This window comes from Zingiber officinale, chromosome 6B, assembly GCF_018446385.1.
Source record: "Zingiber officinale cultivar Zhangliang chromosome 6B, Zo_v1.1, whole genome shotgun sequence".
Classification (NCBI taxonomy): domain Eukaryota; kingdom Viridiplantae; phylum Streptophyta; class Magnoliopsida; order Zingiberales; family Zingiberaceae; genus Zingiber; species Zingiber officinale.
The window spans coordinates 122,000,352-122,011,068 of record NC_055996.1 but is presented as its reverse complement, the minus strand read 5'-3'; the positions used below and the strand labels follow the sequence as shown (position 1 = coordinate 122,011,068).

At 47.1% G+C, this 10,717-nt stretch overlaps 1 long non-coding RNA gene across 1 annotated transcript; it reads right to left on the bottom strand.

The window, feature by feature from the left end:
• Positions 1–2,938: 2,938 nt before the first annotated feature.
• On the bottom strand, positions 2,939–4,547 carry LOC121990612. Its single transcript, XR_006114640.1, has 3 exons — positions 4,445–4,547; positions 4,296–4,363; positions 2,939–2,956 (listed from the first exon to the last, which is right to left on the bottom strand). It is a non-coding gene; the product is annotated as an uncharacterized LOC121990612 (long non-coding RNA).
• Positions 4,548–10,717: the final 6,170 nt, after the last annotated feature.

Sequence of the window (10,717 nt, the reverse complement as noted above, 5' to 3'; positions counted from 1 at the left end):
AGGTAATGTATTTGATCCTTAGGAACCCAATAATGTCCAAGTCCAACTTGATTGATCAGGTTGGACTTGGCAACCCATGCTTGGACCATTTTTCTATTTGGTTTGTTTATTAAGGATAGGTAAGATTTATATTTCTTTTTATATCCTAGTCCAGTTCGATTGTAGATTGCCCTTTGTGTTCCAAGAATCAAGTCAAGATTCTTGGATCCTAAGGAAAATCGTTCTAGGGTAGTTTTTAAATCCTTTACCTGACTTTTCAGATTGGAATTCTCTTCCTCAAGTTTTTGAACTTGAGTTGAGGTTCCAGTCTGAACTTGATCAGTTAATGATTCGTTGTTTGGCGTTTCTTTAAGGAGTGTTACCTCCTTTAGAAGCGCTTTGATTCGAATCTTGGACTTAGTTACTTTATGCATTAAATAATTAATTAAACTATATAAACGACTTTTACTTACAGAGGGGTTCGACCCTTCGGAAACGGATGCGGATCTGTGGCTTCTCTCGGACTCGGCTTCCAATTCGTCCTCACTTCCGGATTCGTTGGTGAAGTCCCGGGCTGTCAAGGCAAGAAAGTTCGTCTGTTCTTGTTCTTCGTCGTCGGATTCCTCGGAAGAAGACTCGTCCCATGTTGCCTTCAATGCCTTCTTTCTTTTGGGTTTCTTTGGATCCTTCTGGTTCGGGCAATTTACCTTGATTGCACCCGTAGCAGGTCACTTCGAATTTACCCTTCGAGTTTGGTTGGGCTTCTTTAGACTGGATGGCCTTTTTGAGATCCTTTTTGTTGAAGCCCTTCTTTTTGCAGAGCTTCTTACCTAAGTTGACTATCTCGGTTGTAAGTTCATCGTCGTCTTCTGAATCTGGTTCTTCTTCTGACTCAGGTTCGGTTCTCCGCTTGATTCTTGATTCGCGCGATCTCTCTGTTCCTGCAACTAAAGCCAACCATTTCTCGGTCGGGCGTGCATTAGTCTGTTCGTGAAGTTTGAATTCTGCAAACAGTTCATCTAATTTAATGGTGGATAAGTCCTTGGAGACCTTGTAGGCATCTACCATGGATGCCCACAAGGTGTTCCTTGGAAAGGCGTTTAGAGAATACCTTATGATGTTCCGGTTGTCTACCTTCTGTCCAATTGCATGAAGACCATTGAGCAGATCTTGAATCCGGGCATGGAGTTGTGCAGCTGTTTCACCTTCCTGCAATTTGATGTTAAATAATTTATTAAAAATTAAGTCTCTTTTACTTACTTTGGTGTCGGATGTCCCTTCGTGAAGTTCAATTAGCTTCTCCCACAATTCTTTGGCGCTGTTGAAGGGGCCGACGCGGTTGAGTTCTTCTTTTGATAGGCCACACTGGAGGGTGCTGGTTGCCTTGGCATTAGCTTCCACTTTCTTGATTAAGGATGCATCCCAGTCCTCGTACGGTAGTGGTTTGCCGGCGGTGTCAGATGGTAGTTCGAATCCGGTTTTGACAATCATCCAGACTTCAAAGTGAGTCTGGAGATATGCCTCCATCCGACCTTTACAGTACCCGAAGTCGTCTCCGGTGAATAGCGGAGGGCGGGCAGTACTGTAGTCTTCTTGAAGGGCCATTTCAGTTTTACCTAAAGCGAAAAACAACCAAAAAGGAATGTCCCAGGACTTGGTCCTGGCTTAATAGTGCGGTAGGAAAGAAAAGGATCACGAACTCGGGTGGTGTTGCACCAATTCCGAGAAAAACCGATTCGAGGGAAAAAGAATTAGAATATAGCTATGAGGCTAAATTCTAATCGACTCCGAAAATAAAAGAAAAAAATACCACGAAAAATTATTTTGAATGGTGGTTGCACCGATTCAAAATGACCCCGCTCTGATACCAATTGATGGATCGAAAGCGCTAGAGGGGGGGTGAATAGCGCTCGTGGCTATTTTAGCGATTTAAAACACAGAGTACAAACGCAGCGGAAAGTAAAATCAAACACAGAGACGCAGGTGTTTTACTTCGTTCGGAGCCTATGGCGACTCCTACTCGAAGGCCCGCGGTCCTTGACCGCTTTCGGTGGGCAACAACTATATATCGGAAAGATTACAATTTGAGTTACAATTAAAGCAATAAGTAAATTAATACCGACAACAAAAGATCGAAGAGTCTGAGCTTCGGATTGTCGATGTCGAGTAGTAGCACTTCAAGGTCGTCTCGTTGGCAGCACTTCACAAAAGAAAGCTTGGAATTCGATGTTCTTTGGCTGCACCCTCGACCCTCTTTTTATATGACGTTCCGGGCGCCTGGATCCCTTCCGGGCGCCTGGAGTGTGACGTGGCCAATCAACTAGGATGCTCCACGTGGCGAAGTCGCGGCAGGGATAAAAGTTGGTCCCGGGCGCCCGGACCTCCGGGCGCCCGGACCTCCGGGCGCCCGGACCACCTTTTTCCAGCAGGTTCCTCACCTGCAAACAAAGGTTAGTCCGAGCAAAATACCCTGCAAGACAGTGTTAGAATCTGATAAAACACAGTATGTCACGCCCCAGAGGTGTCCCTGTCCGAGAAAATTTCGGCAGCATCTCCCCTGTACGACGGACAATCAAAATTTTCTACAAGCACTAAATACTCAGCCACAGGCGGCTGGAATAATAACAGTAATGAAAATCAATCACCACGCAGTTTATATATATATATTCAGCCTCTGGCTGACACAACCACGCAGTAATAATACTCTGACTCGAAATCAACCCTACTCAACTACACTCGTAAAACTCAAATCCGACGAACTCACCTCTTCTGCCGTCCAGGCAGGCATGTAGTAGAATAAAAACCAAATCCAAATCCATCGATATAATAAAATCTATATCATGTCCATAAGCAAATAAATCCAGAACATAACAAGTGCAAACAGTCTAGAACAGAAAAGGAAACCAAACGAAAAACCAATCACATCCTCGAGGTCTGCAGGGACCAGCAACTGGAACTCTCTCCTGACAGCATCAACCTGAAAATATCAACAATGGAGGCGGGGTGAGTCCAACACTCAGCAGGTACAATTGATATGCAAAGTAAAGAAATAACACCTAGCACTAATCATGCGTACAGTCTCCTGATAAAGATAAAGGTAACTATAAATCGAAGAAGACAGGAGAGAATCTGTACTAACCAGGACCCGGTAAAAGGACAAACAGTCCGAAAGGTATAGAAGACCTGTATGCATGTCAATCAAGGTATCCAAGCAATGTGCAGCATATAAGTGCAACAAACACAAACACAAACAATAAATGCATCATGCATATGATGCCAATGTCATGGTCACCCCTGACGCCAGTCAGCCGACTCACAACAACAGTGGGACCGAGTGGGTAGGGCTGTGACAACCGTGCACTCTGCAACACTACTCCTGATGAGTGATCGAGTGGACGGGATGCTGTCGGAGTACATACGTACTCCTACCCCAAATCATAAATGGGGGAGCGCAATGCTCTCATCTCCCGGTACGCTATGACGGAGAGGAATCTCTAACGTGCTACACGCTGCGTCACACTACCCCTGAGCGGATCAACGGAGCACCGGAAGAGTCAAACTGACGTGCTACCACGCTGTATCTCGCTACCCATGAGCGTCACAACGGAGCACCGAACAGTGATGAAACTGGCAATGTGCTCGACAATAATGGAGCAATCTATCGCACAGCATGCGATCATGCAAATGGTGCATGTCACTAAGCATGGTAATATACTAATCCAACCTCTGGACATATCATAATGTGCACGAAAGCGAATAAATCATATCAAGATATACTGATCAATAAGGTATCAAACCTAGGTCCTGAACATGTGAAACGTGGTTATATCACTACCCATGAGCATGATAGATCAGGTACAAGACCAATACGAGATGCAATCAAACAATCAATCAAACAGGTAACATGTATTGGGCAGTGATTAACCGAAATAAATAGGAAACACAATTAATGCAACATATTATTTTCATTACTAAGCATATCAAAGACAATAAGTCAAAAGTACCCGCCTCCAATAGGAAATGTCAAATCTGGTCCGAACACGACGTCGAGATACTCGTCTCGCGTCAAGGTCCTGTGATACCAATAGAGATATATTTTATTTAGCTAAAATTCCAATATAAATAGCTAAATAAAAAGCTCTGACACTAAATTAGGGTAAAACCCTAATCACATATCCTCAATTTACCTTTTTAAATCTAATAGTTAATTAGGGTTAGCAACTAAATCCCCAATCAACCCATTAGATTAAATCCAAACCTAATTCCCTTACCACATAAACATCTAACTACAAAACGCATCAAATTCCTACCCTTACCTAAATTCACAGCCTTGATTGTTGATCCACACACACGATTTGTTGTTGCCAGCAAAGGTATATTGCTGCTGTAAACAAATAAAACACCAATGTAATCAATTAACCCACTAACATAAGAATTTGCAAACACAGAACCCTACCTGCCTTACCCAAATCTTCTTCCTCTCTGTCAATAGGCTATAGAAATCTGTTGATGCTCGAAATCTTGTGGCCGACGACAATACAGAGGGAAGAAGGCTTGTTTACTGACACTATGCAGAGGAACAAATTGGCTACCGAATCTGGGCAATTGGAGTAGGGGTATGCACTGCTCCGTCCGGCCTCAAGTGATGGCATCGCCTGGTGCGGCTCGGGAAGGAAGAGTCGGCCGGAGAACTAGGGCTCGACGGCGGCCCGGCGCTAGGGCAAAGAGGTGCGTCGTCGGCACCTAGGGCAAGAAATCGCTCGGCTCCTGCTTGGTGTCAGCAATGCTCGGGCACAAGGGAAACACCGGGGTCGCGATCGGGAACCGAGAACTAGCGGCTCGGTTGCTGGCGGCTAGGGCACAGAATCAGTGAGGAAGAAAAGGAAGTGGGTGGCGGCGAGGAAGAAAGGCTCGGCTTCACCGAGAAGAGGAGAAGATAAAGAGAGGAACCGCCGTGGCCGGCGGTTAGGGCACCGAAGGAGAAGGCACGCGGCGGCGTCGGGGAGAAGAAGGAAGGGTGCGGGAATGAGAAGAAACAAAAAGAAAATAAGAAAATAAATAAGAAAAGGAAAAAGAGATAAATAAATAAATCTTTTCCTCTCTTAAATGGGTAGCCCAAACAGGCTTTCTCGAGGCCCCGTTTTTATCCCCGTGCACTCGTCCATACGAGCTCCGAAAAATTCCCGAAAAATGTCCAAAAATTCCGGAAAATTCCCTTATTAAAAATTATCATTTTTTTCCGGTATTTTACATTCTCCCCCACTAATAAAAATTTGGTCCCCAAATTTCGTTATCTACCATCAGCAAGTACTAACAACAGATATAGAGTATAAATGCTGAACGGTAAATAAATCACATACCTCAAGTGAAAAGATGAGGATATCGAGCTCGGATAGTGTCCTCGAGCTCCCAAGTAGCCTCCTCGTCTGAATGATGCTGCCATCCGACTTTAACCAGCCGGATGGTCTTGTTCCGCAACTGACGCTCCTTCCGGTCGAGAATCCGTACCGGAACCTCCTCATAGGTAATGTCAGGCTGAACTGGAACTGGAATATCAGCCAGTACATGCGTCGGGTCAGGTACGTATCTCCTCAGCATAGATACGTGGAATACATCGTGGACGCCTGACAGGGACGGTGGTAGTGCCAGTCTCCAAGATCTCGAAAGGGCCAATGTACCGCGGAGCTAGCTTACCTCGGAGGCCACAGCTCTGCACCCCCTTCGTGGGTGAAACTCGCGGAAATACCTGGTCGCCACCAGGGAACTCCAGGGGTCTGCGTCTCCGAGCAGCATAGCTCTTCTGACGATCCTGCGCCTCTGACATCCTCCGTCTGATAGTACGGACCAACTCTGCATCCTGCTGAACTCTATGAGGTCCCAACAACTGAGCCTCTCCAACCTCATCCCAAAGGACGGGTGTCCGACAAGGTCTACCATACAACGCCTCAAACGGTGCCATCTGGATAGCCGAATGAAAGCTATTGTTGTAGGCAAACTCTACCAACGGCAGATGGTCCTCCCAACTGCCTCCGAAATCCATAACACATGACCTCAACAGATCCTCTAAAGCCTGAATGGTCCGCTCTGACTGTCCATCTGTCGGAGCTGTGTGCCCAAGGCCTGCTGCAGACTCTGCCAGAAACGAGACGTAAACCGTGGATCTCTATCCGAAATAATACTCAACGGAACACCATGTAGTCTGATAATCTCTCGACAATACAAATCTGCTAATCGATCCAGGGGATCAGTCCTCCGAATCGCTAAAAAGTGCGCGGATTTGGTTAATCGATCAACGATAACCCAAATCGCGTCATGGCCTCGTCGTGTCCTCGGCAACCCTACCACAAAGTCCATGGAAATGTGATCCCACTTCCACTCAGGAATAGGAATCCGCTGAAGTAACCCTGCAGGTCTCTGGTGTTCAGCCTTCACCTGCTGACAGACAAGACATCTAGCTACGAAATCCGCGATGTCTTTCTTCATGCCGTTCCACCAGTAGGAACGCCTCAAGTCTCGATACATACGGGTCCCACCTGGATGGATCGCAAATCGAGAACGGTGTGCCTCCTGTAATAGCTCCTGTAAGACCGGATGAGACTGAGGTACGCATAATCTGCCTCGGAAGTATATGATACCCTCCTCGTCTCGTGTAAACTCGGTCTGCTGCCCGGAAGCTATCTGACTGCTAATAAACTGCAAATGCTGATCACTGGCCTGTGCCTCTCGGATCCTCGTCCTGATCGACGACTGAGCAACCATGGTACCTTGCTCTGTCGGTCCCTGCTCCTCAAGATCTAACTCAGAAAAACTCTGAATCAAATCCGTAACCGAAATCCGGTGGCAAGCTAAAGTCCCTCTGGACTTCCTGCTGAGCGCATCTGCAACCACATTAGCTTTCCCCGGGTGGTAGCTAATGGTACAATCGTAGTCCTTCAGGAACTCCATCCATCTCCTCTGTCGGAGATTAAGCTCCTTCTGAGTGAAAATGTATTTGAGACTCTTATGATCAGTGAGAATCTCAAATGTGATACCGTATAAATGATGACGCCAAAGCTTCAAAGCAAAGATGATGGCAGCTAACTCCAAGTCATGAACTGGGTAGTTCTTCTCATGCTCCTTCAGCTGACGCGAAGCATACCGTGCTGCATCAGAACAGCGCCCAAACCCTGTAGAGACGCGTCGGTGTAGAGTACAAATCCATCCTCTCCAGAAGGTAAAACCAAAACTGGAGCCGACACTAATCTCTGCTTCAGCTCCTGGAAGCTGGTCTCGCAATCCTCGGACCATACGAACTTCACGCCTTTCCGGGTAAGACGTGTCAGTGGCATAGCAATACGCGAGAAGCCCTCGACAAAACGTCGATAATATCCGGCCAATCCTAGAAAACTGCGGATCTCCTGAACTGACTTCGGCTGCTCCCAACCGGTAACAGCCTCGATCTTCTGAGGATCAACTGAAATACCTCTGCTAGAAACCACGTGTCCAAGAAAACCAACTGAAGATAACCAGAATGCACACTTGCTGAACTTCGCGTACAGCTGATGCCGTCTAAGAATCTCCAAGACTGTGCGAAGATGCTGTGCATGCTCCTCCTCGGAACGAGAGTAGACCAATATGTCATCAATGAAAACGATAACAAACTGATCCAGATACTCCAGAAATATGCGGTTCATCAAGTCCATAAACACCGCTGGAGCATTGGTAAGCCCAAATGGCATTACCAAAAACTCATAATGACCGTATCTGGTACGGAAAGCTGTCTTCTGGATATCAGAATCTCTGACTCTCAGCTGATGATATCCGGATCGCAGATCAATCTTAGAATACACTGAAGTACCTCTGAGCTGATCAAACAAATCCTCAATCCGTGGTAATGGATATTTATTTCTGATGGTAACTGCATTCAGCTGCCTGTAGTCAATACACAACCTCATAGTACCATCCTTTTTCTTGACAAACAGAACTGGAGAACCCCATGGTGAAACACTAGGGCGAATAAATCCCCTGTCTAAAAGCTCCTGGAGTTGAACCTTCAGCTCGTTCAACTCTTTTGGTGCCATACGATACGGAGCTTTCGATGTCGGCGCGGTTCCCGGAATCAGCTCAATAGCGAACTCCACTCGGGGAAACTGGAAATACATCTGGGTATTCCCGGACAACAGGAACGTCGGAGAGCTGCGAACTACTACTGTCCTCAGTACTGATCAACGACAACATAAAACCATGACAGCCGTGAGACAGTAGCTTCTGCGCCTGAATCGCCGAAATAATCGAGATGTCGTCGTCTCTGATGCCGGTGAAACTCCACGAGGGTTGGTTCGGAGGCCAGAAGGTGAGCACCCTCGTCTGGCAATCAACGGTAGCATGATATACTGATAGCCAATCCATACCAAGAATGATATCAAACTCGACCATCTCCAATACTAGAAGATCTACCGTAAGTATCATGTTGCCAAAGTCTAACGGGCAACCTCTGATCTCCTGGGTGACGTCTAAAGTATCACCGGACGGTAGGGAGACAGTCAATCGCCGCAACCTATCAGTAGGTAATCTACCAATCTCCCGCATAAAGGTACAGGATATAAAAGAGTGCGAACTACGAGTATCAATCAAAATATCAGCAGTAAATGCATAAATGGAAATCGTGCGGAAAACGGATCCGCTCGGCCGAGCATCCTCTCGTAATCGCATGAACACGACCGGTCTGGCGGAGGAGGAGGTGGTAACATCGCCGCGGCCGGGCGTAAGCTCGCCATCGAGGCGCCTGACTATGTGCCGATAAGGCGAGAGGATGGTGATCGACATGGTGGCCGACCGAGTCCGACAGTCGGATAATATGGTCTCGAGCAAAACTGGGTGCTAAGCACCGGAGTACTCTGCCCAAGCATGCCAAATGCTGCGGCTGCTGACGCTGTGAGGGTGTGAATCTCCGCCTCCTCGTCGAGACACCGATCGACTAGATGCCCCTCGCCTCGACCCTCCCCGTGTCGAGCCTTAGTGACAATCTCGGCTCAGGTGCCCGTGCGTTTGCAATAAAAGCAAACCGACTGCTCCAGAGTGCAGTCAAGTGATGTGGTCTGGAACCATATCGAAACATCAGATATCGCTGGTGGACTGCTTCCGATCTCGCCGAGGAGACCGGAACGCCCCGAGGAAAATCGCCCGACTTCCGAGGCCTACGAAACCCCGAAGAACTCGACCGATCGTCGCGACTACTCGATCTGTCACATCAGGTTCGCTGGACTGACCGATGTCGACCAGTATGCTTTTTCTGTCCGGATATCTGTCGCCGAGCTAACTCTATCATCAAAGCTCGATTCAATGCATCGAGTAAGATGTAATCCCTAATCCAGAAGCCGTATATGCAGATAACCATCCAATCTCTGTATAAACTGCATCATGCGAGTCTGTCCTCCGCAACTAACTTGGACAAAACCGAGCCAACCGGAGGAATTCAGATTATACTCGGTCATCGAGCGATTATTCGCCTCGACTCATAAAACTCGCGAGCCATCCGATAAGACAATGGAAAGAAGCGGCTCTCAAAAGCCTCTCGAACCTGGTCCACGTGACATTGTGCTCACCAATAATAGAACGCTGTGTAACCCACTCATCCCGTAAATGATTGCAGCCAGCTCTGCTTTCTCCCACTCGGAGCAAGCCATATAGAAGAAAGTCTGCTCCATAGTCTCTATCCATGACAGAGCCATACTCGGATCGAGATCTCCGCTGAAAAGAGTGAAACGAGTCTTCATCGACTCGGCCAGTGCTGGAATCCTAGCTCGTGCAGCGACAATATCAGTGATCTGTGTCGGGACGGCTGCAGGAACTAGTGGAAACACTGGAGCTGATACTACAGGTGGTACCGCGGAATAAACCGGAGGAGGAACTCCCGGTGCTGCTGTATATACCGGAGCATAAGCCGTCGGTGGTACTGCCTGGGGGACAAAAGTGGTGGCAGCTGGAGGTACGGTAGGTAATGGTACCGGATATGGAGCAGCTGCTGCTACTGTAGGCACTGGGGGTACAGGTGCCACTGGTATAGGATACACAGTAGATCCAAGTGGTGGTGGCACTGAATACGCCGTAGGCTGCGATGGAGCAGATGTCGGGTACACCAATGGTACCCCTGATGGTACTGTAAACAGTGTAGGAGTGGATACCGTCGGTGTGGCCATAGTAGGTATCTCTACAGGAGCTATCGGGATTTGAGAGCCCGATGCTCCCGCTGCATCCTGAGTCTGTCCCTGACTGACAGGCTCACTAACAATGGGCATCTCTGGCATATCCAGAGATCCCGTGTCCTCCGAAGGTCAACGGCACGTAAACATAATGATCAAATATTAGATTCACTCATTAAATTAAATTACGATATCAATACCAATATAACAAACATAAAATAACAACATACCTATTTTCTGTCTGGAGATGTCCAGTTCCCAATTTGACCTCAAAATTCCGAACGATATATCGTCGGAAATCCAAATAAATCCGAAACGGAAATCCGAAACATAACCATATCGAAAATCCGATAATGCCCAGTTTGACTCGCAAACCTGGCTAACCCAAATATCCTGAATACCAACAACAGGTATCTGATAAATCTCCAGAACACCAAAAGCAGGTATCATAACCCGCTCTGATACCAAATAATAAATTGGTATCAGCTAAATCCCGAAAATCCAAAATACGAAACAAAAGATCGTAAAACCTGGCTCTGATACCACTAGATTGTCAC